Here is an 11,033-nt window from a genome sequence, read left to right as displayed (position 1 = left end):
AAATGTAAAATAGGTTTTTCGAACCTATTCAGTTGAGCGGCACAGAATACAAAGAGCTGGGGACATCGTTTTTAAAATTTTTTTTTAATCGGTGGTATGAAGACAAAAGAATTGAAGGAAGAAGAAATTTCATTTTAAGGAAATATGTCAAGTTAGTGGTGACTACTGTAACAATAAAGGTAGATATTTATTAACATTGACATCTTTTGAACAGAACATAGATTCTTCCTGAGCTAACATCGCAATAATAAACATGAGTAAATAGAGTTGGATCGCTTACTTTAGGTTCGAAAACAGATTCGAACAATGTGAGTATCGGTACGGTATCTGATAGTCGAGTCCTAGCCAAGCCGCAAGGTATCAAGCGATACCGCTTGACATGATTTGATTATAAAAACCGTGAAATAAATGCGCAACAAATGCACTGCATCGTATTTGAATGCACCGTGTGTTTCTATCTGTGTTGCCAAACCATCTGGACTCTGCTGAAGACGTCGGAATGGAGGCCACCGAGTGTGCAGGCTAAACTCTAGGACTTCTGGTGGCGGTGGTAGCATTTGGTCAGGTCATCAAGTTATCATAGTCACTTTGCTGATTGCATTCGTGACCCGTTTTTTGCTATTAAAATTTCTTTGGTTTATTTTCAATAGCCGGACATATTTTCCTTTCAGAACCCTTTCATTACGCCAATTCCAAGTCGCAGGCACAAAGAAAGAGTGGAAGGCAAAAACTTGATAAAAGTCTTGTCATCTAGAAACAAAATAGAAAAGTTCAAGAGCAGACGTTGATACGGTCTTCTACTTGTGATTCCTCAAGGGATTTTCTTTGCTTTTAGGCGAATTGAAATCGCTGATGACAATGACGGCGTACAGCATGCCTCAACCTTGTTTTTGGTCCAACCTAAAAGGTCAACGGATTTACTGTTGACGTTTATGGATCGATTCCAGGCAGTGATTTATACAAAGGTTTTGCATTCAAATCGAGGCTCGCAAAGATTTGTCATCAACACAATCGCATTCGGGTGGACCATAGTGCAAAATGCACGTCACCGCGGCCCAGAAATTTCTGGCTATTTGCGATCAATATTGTTTCCGATTCGGGACAACAAAAGTCTTCATAGTTTACGTACTTTTTATTTTTCTGCACTTTTCTCTTTGCTGTTTGCTCAGTCATCCTATTATGAGTAACGTTTAATTAAAACATTCATTGACTTTTTCAGATTCTTGCAACCCTATTATGTTGTCAACCTTATTAATTTAACTATAGTTATAATTGCATTTAACTCAACCTTACAGCACTGCTCGCTGCCAAAGTTTCAGGGAAAATGCAGAAGAATATTCATTGATTTAAAAGTAGGGCACGATGAAATGCCCGAGTGAAGACCTTCATCTGTGCGGTTAAAAATGCATTAAAGTTTAAAAACCCAACCAAGATAATGTATACATATGTTAAATAAGGCCTTTCCTCGTAACCAAACAAGATGGATATGTGATGCCCAACCATTATCCACCTAGGAACTTGTATTTGCCGGATTAATAAAACAGCAATTTAATAGACTTTGGTCACATTCAGCGGTCAACAGCTATGGACATTAATTATTTATTGATCCGCACTTAGCACTTTTAATTGGTCTTTCAGGCGCTTGATTCGGTGATATTTGTGGCAGAAACGAACAGCCATATTTCGACTGCGACAAATACCTAAGATGTGGCCCAGGGTCATTGCCATTCATTACTGATTGGTCGGATTGGTGAACTATTTGCCGCACACTCCTGTCAACTAAATTGGATTATATATATGGATTTTCACCTATGTACATTCCGAACTATGTCACACTGGGGAAATGTATGTGGCAAAACTAAAATACATACCTCCTGTTTCTATGTATACTCTAAAGGTCTGGGTGACGTTCTTTAGGGTAAGAAAATTCATGAGGTAATGTTCTTTTCATCAGTCCACCAGATATTGTGAAAAATACCTAACTTCCCTAAATACTTAACTTATTACTTGTTTTAGTAGGTGCACTTTTCTAAGTGCACTTGGCCACATCGATGCTGGCAGTTCGATGATTGCGTGTTAATTAAACGATTGCACGCACAGTTGCACATTCGTTATAATGGAAAAGAGAGAGTTGCCGTGTGGCAGGAAGAGGGTGTTAAAGAGCATCAGCAGGCAAATGCGGAACATACATTTTTCCCTCTTCGAGAGTGCAGATTTATGGCCGAGCAGCTGTCACAAAAGTCTGTCCTTGGTCCTCCCTTTTGCCACTTCCGTTCCTCCAGCCCATGAGCCCTTTGGTCCTCCGAGCCGGATTTCGGCCCATTCGCAGAAGCGCGCGAGAGTGTGTGATAGTGTGGACTCGCGTGGCATACACAACTAACAACTACACCCACGTAAGCACAAGTGACAGGTAATTTGTGCATAAAAGCGTGTTCACGTGGGGTGGCAGAAATTGGGGAAGAGAAAGCACAGGCACCACCCACGCATGCATTATTCAGTGCATTGCCAGCTATTCTCCTGCCTGCGCACACTTCAAAATTTTCGTAATTGTACCTCAATGGAAAGGCATTTTTTGCACTATTCAACGGATTTCCAAGGGACAGTTGTGACATCGTTGTGATGGCATATGTGGCCATAGTCGGGTACGCCGTTGAAGTCCGTATCCTGGTTTATTATCCTAACAAGCTGGGCCTGTCACTGTTCATGCCCGATAAATATCCCAGTTAATTATCGAATTTGTTTCTGTGAAAGTTTTGGAAGGAAGAGTCTTGTGATGAATACTACGCAACACAAACGCATGAACGTGATGAACTATGGTAAGAAAAGTTCGCTTACTTGAAAGAATTTACCCAAAATTAAATTATCTGATATCTGGGAGTCCGAGAAGTCCTTTGACACCAAAAACTAAAGTGTGCAATAATTCCTAAGAAATCTGCAAACTTCCTGTTCCGTTAGTGACACGATGTGGTTCTATCTGAACCTAACATAATACAACATATACATAACATTTTGTTTTCAAATTGGCGAGTAACAAGAAAATTTAATTTAAAATGTATGTTTGTGGGATGTTGGCAAAACAAATATTAAAATAAGAACTGATTTGGGCGGCTGATGGACGTTAGGGTATGTCAACGTTCAAAAAAATCTTGCGCGGCTTAGGTCACTATTACCTGCAGGCATAATCTGAACATTCTAGCGTTCATAGTACCAAAGATCTTGACGTTAAAATGGACAGACGGACAAGGCCAGATTGTCTCGACCTGCTCATTATTTTATATGCTTCATTGGGTCGAAAAGGCCTCCTTATACATTTTACATATATTTCACCGAGCCTTTAAAATAAGATCAACGTTTAACATGAAGGTAAAGTTACTTGGATTGCATGGAATATCTTAAGGGATCTTAAATGTTTGTTCAAAAAATAGCCTTTCGAATTCACAGTTAAAGAATGTAAGCTCACTCGTCTTTCTTCGTGAAAAGACCAATAGTAGTCGATTAGTTGGCTTTCAGGGCACTTTTAAGTCATTACAAATCTTGTTAGACCAACCAACTAACCAAAGTTTCAATTCGCTGTGCAAGATGAACAGGTTTCGTGTTTTGTATAAAGTGCAATTTCCAAGTAAATACAAGAATTACACTTTCTTTCTTTTAAGTATTTTAGTATCCATTTTTGACGTTGCAAATTCCGCCCTGCCAATGCCAACAGTAGCAATTTGTAATCGACAACCACTTTTTCGAAAGACTTTTTAGTTGCATTACCATACACACATAGTCGTAAGCACTGCGGCTTACTTGTGCATTTCAGTTACAAAGGAACAAGAGACAGTCATTTGTGGACAAAGTTTTTAAGTGCATGTCAATGTTTATTGCGGCAAGATGTGGGTGTGCGATTGGGCTTTTAACAGCGTGAAAGAGTAAGTAAATTGTGTTATGTTCAACTTACCGGAAAGTTTGCACTTGTTTGTCTTGTTTCTGGACAGTCGGTTGAAAGTTTCTCATAAGAACCACACGTAACGTAGTTCAGACACGCCACGAAACTAACTGAATCACAATTACAGAGAGTAATGGATATGTCTTCAGTAAAAACGAGTAAGCAAACTTACAAGTTTTCGATCTACCGATCACCAAAGTTGACCCAGTACCATTATTAACATTTCTTTCCAAGAAAAAGTGGCCTTATGCTGAAGCTCGGTAAATGCAGCAAATATTTGTTGTTTTTGAGATAGAAGTTTAGAGTTCTGCAACGCTTAATCCTGGTACCTAATTTTACATCGGTCCAAATTTGAATCTATTCGCAGCAAATCAGCTATGCATTAACTACGACTTTTTAAAATTGAAAAAGATAAGTTTTTTGGCTACACTTAAATAGTTTCATTAGCAGACAAGTGTGACAGGTAGAAGGAAAAGGAATTGATCATGATAAATAGACGATTTGATATGACTATGTCCGTCCGTATGAACGTATTTAATGTAAGTATCATATAACATTTAATTTGCTAGATGCACTGCACCTTTAAAGCTAAACCATTCCGGGGGCTTGAAACATTTAAAGCTCTGCCGGCTGTGCCCCGAATGCTGTGTTGCTATCTGGCGCCTTCCCACATCATTCATTGTTTTCCCTCCACGAAGGACACACACCCTTCTTACGTGCCACACAGCCCGTTGATGGCCAAGGACAATTAAGTGCATTTTATGTGTGATGCCCAAGAATGCTAATGGCTGCGGCCCCAATTCCAAACTACGCGTTGCTAAACCGCCTATACTCTGAGTTAAAACAAAAGAGAACGCTATTGTCGAGTACCTCGACTATCAGTTACCCGTTACTAGATGATTAATGGGACGGGAGTGCAAGGGAGAAGATTTCAAACATTTTTATGGCAATGATTCGACATAAGCCACAATAAGTTTGCAATTTCTTATTCCACTAGCTGAGTACCGGGTATCTGATTGTCGGGGAACTCGAAGCGTTCTCTCTTCTTTTTCTGTAAACCCAGTTTCTTGAATCCCTTAAAGACATTGGCAAATTCTTCGGACGAGGACATTTAAGTCACGATAGCGCGTAAATTTAAAGTATGTATATTGAATAAGATAAAACGAGGGACTGACACCACACTTGGTCTGCTTATAAATTAAATTCAAAATTCTTTAGGCAAATATTTTAAGTCAATGAGTTTAAAAATATCACCAAATATAGTCAAGCGTTGAAAATGCACTTGCAAAATATTTTAATCGACGCATTTGTTGATTTTAAATTTTAACAATGATTTCCCACTATTTCAACCCCCATTATGGTCCCTCTTGTTTTAGTATCGATGCGTAATTGCATTTGATTATGCAGATCCGATTCCATTTCTATTTCCGAATGAAAACCGCAGTTACCCGCATTTCTCTATTTCAAACGTAGACCAAAACAAACTGGTCAAAATAATTCATAGCAGGTTCAAATTGAGCTTTACCGGCTTTAAATAAAGTATACAGAGTTTAAAATATGCTATATATGAAAGCATGTGTTTGGAAAGCGGCCTAAATGCAGAAGTATTGGCAAATTTTTCAAAAGTTTAATTAAGATTTTGTCAAATATGAATAAAAATTGATCCGTGGGCCACAAGACTAACATTTATTTCTATTATCTGTGATTTGGGAACTCTAATCGGCCTGAAGACTCTTTATACCTTTAACTAGCAAAGTTTTGCTGAAAAGAGTGCAATAGGGAAAATGAACATTTTCGGACCGCATACAGTATATGTATATGTACTTACTCGTGAGCAGGATAGCAGGATAGCATAAGTACATATAAGTGTTCGTATTTATTAAAATGTTTACAAAAAGTGTTTAATATAGATCAGTTTTTTTTATATCCGTTACTAGTAGATTTAAAGGGTATACTAGATTCGTTGAAAAGTATGTAAGCTCTTCCGACCATAGAAGTTATACATTTTCTTGATCACAATCAATAAGCGAGTCGATCTGTCCTGTGAGTCTGCCTGTCTGTCTAGAATTTTGAAATTAAGATGCAGCTTCCGGACACATAGATGCCGCCACGCCCTCTAACGCCCACAAACCGCCAAAAGTAGCCACGCCCACACTTTTTTAAAAATTTTTGATATTTTTTCATATATGTAAATTTTTATTGATTTGCCAACAAATTTTTTGCCACGCCCAGTCCTACGACCAACAACCCCCCAAAACTGCCACGCTTATGTTTGATATATGTTTTGATATATTTTCATATTTTTATTTCTCTTTTAAACTTCTATGAACAGGCCAGAAAAATGTTGAAGATCTTTTTCGCACTTCCACTACCTGAGTAAGGGGAATCTGATAGTCTGGAACTTTACTATAGCGTTCTCTTTGGTTTTTACATTAACAATACAATTTGATTCACGGATTGCACTATTTCTGAAGACTTTTAAATTCATAAGGTTTTCTCCTGCCATGGGAAACTATAGTCTATAGTATAGCCTAGTTTAAAGCAAATACACTCGTGTAATGGAAATTTTAAAAGGTGCAGATATGCAATGGGCATGGAGGAGCAAGCAGAAATTTAACGATTTGGCAAGCAATAGTAACATTAAACTTGAGGTCAAAAACGAATCAAAACGTTAAAATTAATTAAAATCGAACCACTTTATAAAGCTGACACAGAAACGGAAGAGAACAAGATAGAACGATTTCATCGACTATCAGATACCCGTTACTCAGATACATCAGATACTCCACACGCAGTCTATCCCAGAATTTCCAATTCGAATATGTTTGGTTTTTATTTTCGCCAATATGAATCGATATTTCAAGTGATTTTTAGAGACTTTATCGTTCTCTCTGGATTTTTATATTTCAGTTGTGATGTCGGCGCCACATCTTCAGCTACAGAAATTTGCATAGATTGAACTTTCAGCAATACGAGTGCGAGTGCGAATCCATCGTCACATGTGGCAACATGCAAAATTATGAAAATAAAGATGCAGACACAGCATACGGAGCATTTGAGCGGGGTACTGTTGGTATGCGTTCTTAAATGTTTGACGAAATTTCGTTAATGGAATTCGATTCGCGGCTCACACAAAACGTGATTGGATTTCGGCCAGAAGGGAACAACTTTGACAAAGCCAGCCAGACAATAGCAGGATGATGCGAAGATGATGAACAAAACCGGTTGTCAGTCAAGCAAAAGGATCCTTTTCCTAATTGCGAGTTGAGGCTTCCTTCCTTATCGACTCTTATCGTCACCCTCAAGGGCGTCTTAAAGTCAATGCAAATTTAATTAATACCCAGCTAGGAACAGTACCGCTAAGTGGCCAAGTGCGCCGGCACATTGTTCTGCAGAATAAATTCCGATGAGCAGCTGCTGCCCTCTCAGGACTCGCCTTGGATTTCCCGGCATTATCCTAAGCATCTCAAACAATAACAAAGCCCTGGGCTATTAGAGTTAGGCAGCAAACCCATGTAATAAATTTCAGCCTGTCAGCCAGTTGCCTCCAGCGGCAACATGTGCACCCCAATCATCAGCCCTTAGCAACTTATTTACAGAGATTGAGTTGAAGCCAACACAGAGCTGTGGCAAGATTTTAGTCACAGATGCCATCGCGATGGGACAGGTGAAGAGTGTAATTATATTAGCAGAGAAAGGTGCGAGTCATTAATCGTGCGTAGCACCCATTAGTTTCGGCTTCATTGGCAGTTTTAAATCGTACACATAAAGAAGATAAATCCTTCAGATACAAAATAAGTGCAGTTTCATATACTCGCGCTGCGTCCATGTATCTGGAATCAGCATGCTTAATCTCACTTTTTGGCGTTAGTACCAGCTCGGGAATTGATCCCGATTAAGGATATACTTTATATGGTCGAAACCGTTTCCCTGTACCTGTTACATAGTTTTAACGAATCTAGTACACCCTATTACTCTACGAGTAATGGGCATAAATATCAAAGAGTGTTTATAATATAATTTTATATGAGTGATAACAAATTTATTTCATTTATAAAATGGTAATATATCGACTATCGAATTCATTCACTTTTTTTCCATAAAAACGTGGATATAAATTCATTTGTACAGATTTCCAGGAAATCTCAACATTTGTATCGAAAACTTTTGCAAAATTGTCAAATAATCCGAAACATGCATATCTTTTTTATTTCTCTTTTCAATTTAAACCAGATCTCTTACATGTACGTACACACAGTCGTCTAGCCTTACCAGATTGCTATGAATATTTTCGGAAATTTTACGGTTGACCTTTTCTTGTTTCCTGCACCACAATCGAATTGAATTCATTTCATCGCGGGAAAATGTCAATGTCAATACCCATTTAATAAGTGAGTGAGATGTCATCACACACGCGCGAGTTCATATACATATATGATATATCGATATGAACACAAAAAGAACATTCATTTGCAATCCCGTAACTAAATAACTCGACTTCCCGCGCAGAGCTGGGGCGGCATGCCGATACTTAATACGAAGCCATGTGCCTTACCTCTGCTGTGAGACTCGTCCCAGGAGCAGCAGAGGAAGCCAGGTGTGTGTGCTAGGCAAATATTGTCTAAGGACCCGTGGGAATAATAGCACACAGCAGCACGCGAGAGCATTCCCCTACCTCCGTTGAGTCCATACCCCTTACTGGTCGGGTGTTCACGGTGAACGCGGGTCTTATAAATAACTTTATCGATACTCGATACATACCTACCTACCTGGTCGGCTCCGGGAAGATATGACGTTGGTACCACTAAGATCTGAGTGCTTCATCACAAGCATTTCTAGCGTTTATAGCTCCCGAGACACGCCCATGACCAGATAAACTCGGTTAGTGAAATAATATCTACATATACGTTATGTGGACGATACATCTACGAGTATGTTTTGAATAAAAATCGTAGCAAAATCAAATATTCGATTTCAGAGCACAGGGTACTTCTCTGTCGAATCATCCGACATACGTTGATATCAAGTGGCGGGCGGCAATCAAAAGCGGCTCTTGTTTCCAGCTCCTCACCCCCTCGACTTCCCCTGCAATACATTGTAGCGACACAATATATATGTTTCCAAACATTTCGAGTGAGTGTTGGTTACCGTTGTCCTTTGACCCGTATGAGGATGCCACGTTTGCGGATTTCGTGCCTCGTATCAGCTTTTAATTTTACGCGCAACTGCTGAGCTGCAGTGTCAGCGGCTTTCGTGGAGTCATGGGACAGCGGAATTATCCTGCCAGGCTGCATGGTTTTTGCGATTATGCAAATAAACGCATATCTTTACATTTTGCCGATTTAAAAACGAGCAGATGCTGATATTAATTCATTCAGGACGCAAGGTGGCCTTATTTGCTTAGAGCCTTGTCCCAGTAAATCTACTTTAGCGCCACGGGAAATCAGAACGAATGCCGCACAACAATGAGCGACATGACATGAACTGCCGCCGGTTAATTTTATTACCTGGCAGATACTTACACAATCAACCAACATGACTCTTCCTCACAGGTATACATGTATGTATGCATGTATGTATAAAGCGTTTTAAGCCGGAAATAACGCACAGTGATTCAATTTGTGGCATGTTACTTTCATTATCGTTCCTGACAAGCAAATTAACAGTACTTTTTATTTTTCAAAACTTTTATTTTATATTCTTCCTTTCAACAATAGGTTTACTTAAGGCTTGACATACAATTTGAAATGACTTTATAAATTCTGATTTGTAAACCGAGACTTTCTCAGACTGTATTTCAGCACAATTCCGCTTAAGCTCTTAATGAAAAGCGAATACAATCGCAGAGTAAGCGGCACTCGCTTCTGTGCCAATTATCTCATTTTTGAAATTTAATTTGCAATGACAACAAAACGAAATACATTATCCACGTATGAGATTAATTACACACGTTCAGGACACACGGATGCGCGGTATGAATAATTAATTTAAATGATAAACCATTAGGTATCCAAATTTATATCAGAAGTTAAATGGTTCAATATAATACAGACACCGGTTTAATTAAAAGCTAATGTCTAAATAGAAAAGGCATACAATATATAAAAAGTTGTACATATATCTACCCAAATCCATTTTGTCGGATCTTGTGTAGTATTTTTAGTGATGCTGATGAAGAATATTTATATTGAGGTAATTTTCATCGAATATAGTATACCTATTTTAAATACCAGAATTTTAATACTAAATTGATCCAACTCAAAAAAAAAATACTTTATACTAGTAACGGATATAAGCAATTTGATATAGGAAATTTTTGAAGTTGTTGGTGCCATTGTTACTTAATGTATCTTGTGCTATAATGTAACTTAAGAATATTAATTAAGTACACCATCAAAATCGACATCACTAAAATTTGCCATACAATTTTCTTCTTGCAGTATTTTATTATATGTTTAATGGCATGAATTACGAAGACAATGAATTTTTTTTAATATGAAATTGTTATTATTTAATAAATATTTTGTTAAGCTGAACTAAGGTACCACAACATTTTTTAATATTTTAAAGAATAAATTAATAGTTGTATGTACTTGTGTGTTTGAACCTTTGAAATTCTTAATTATGTTCTGGTAATTAAGTGTCAAAGTGAGAAGTCGGTTTTAATTAAGAACAGCATTAAAAAAAAAACGGAAATGGAATTCAGGAATACAAATTACAACTGAAGATAAATTAAATTAATAAGGCGCTTTCCATATATTCAAACAAATTTTAAAGACCCAAGTCAGTAGATCGATTTTACAATAGTTTTTTTTTAATGTCTTTTTGATTAATGGAAAACTGGGAAGCATAGCATAGAGGTGATACTACAGTGATCGGTGGAAGCCTCAACTCCAGATTTCTGCAGTCAAATGACTCATTTATTCGTAAAAATGGCAAAGCACGTGGAAAAACTTCTCTTACCCTGCATTTCTACGAAAATTTCCTAAACAAAAGGCAGAAAATTTCCCACTATTTCGCACAAGAGAGCGTTTTACATCGCGGAGAGTGAAACTCAGGGAGAGAACCTATGATTTGCCGACTGCTGCTTTTCCGAGTCAAT

The 11,033-nt window shown here is 38.0% G+C and overlaps 1 long non-coding RNA gene across 1 annotated transcript; it reads left to right on the top strand.

Moving 5' to 3' along the window:
• Positions 1 to 2,038: 2,038 nt before the first annotated feature.
• LOC120285060 lies at positions 2,039 to 10,510 on the top strand. The gene is made up of 3 exons (XR_005544314.2): positions 2,039 to 2,816; positions 6,842 to 8,322; positions 8,441 to 10,510. It is a non-coding gene; the product is annotated as an uncharacterized LOC120285060 (long non-coding RNA).
• The last annotated feature ends 523 nt before the right edge of the window (positions 10,511 to 11,033 follow it).

The sequence above is a fragment of the Drosophila simulans genome, chromosome 3R (genome assembly GCF_016746395.2).
Source record: "Drosophila simulans strain w501 chromosome 3R, Prin_Dsim_3.1, whole genome shotgun sequence".
NCBI classification, from domain to species: Eukaryota; Metazoa; Arthropoda; class Insecta; order Diptera; family Drosophilidae; genus Drosophila; species Drosophila simulans.
This window is presented reverse-complemented; position numbering and strand designations above follow the sequence as displayed.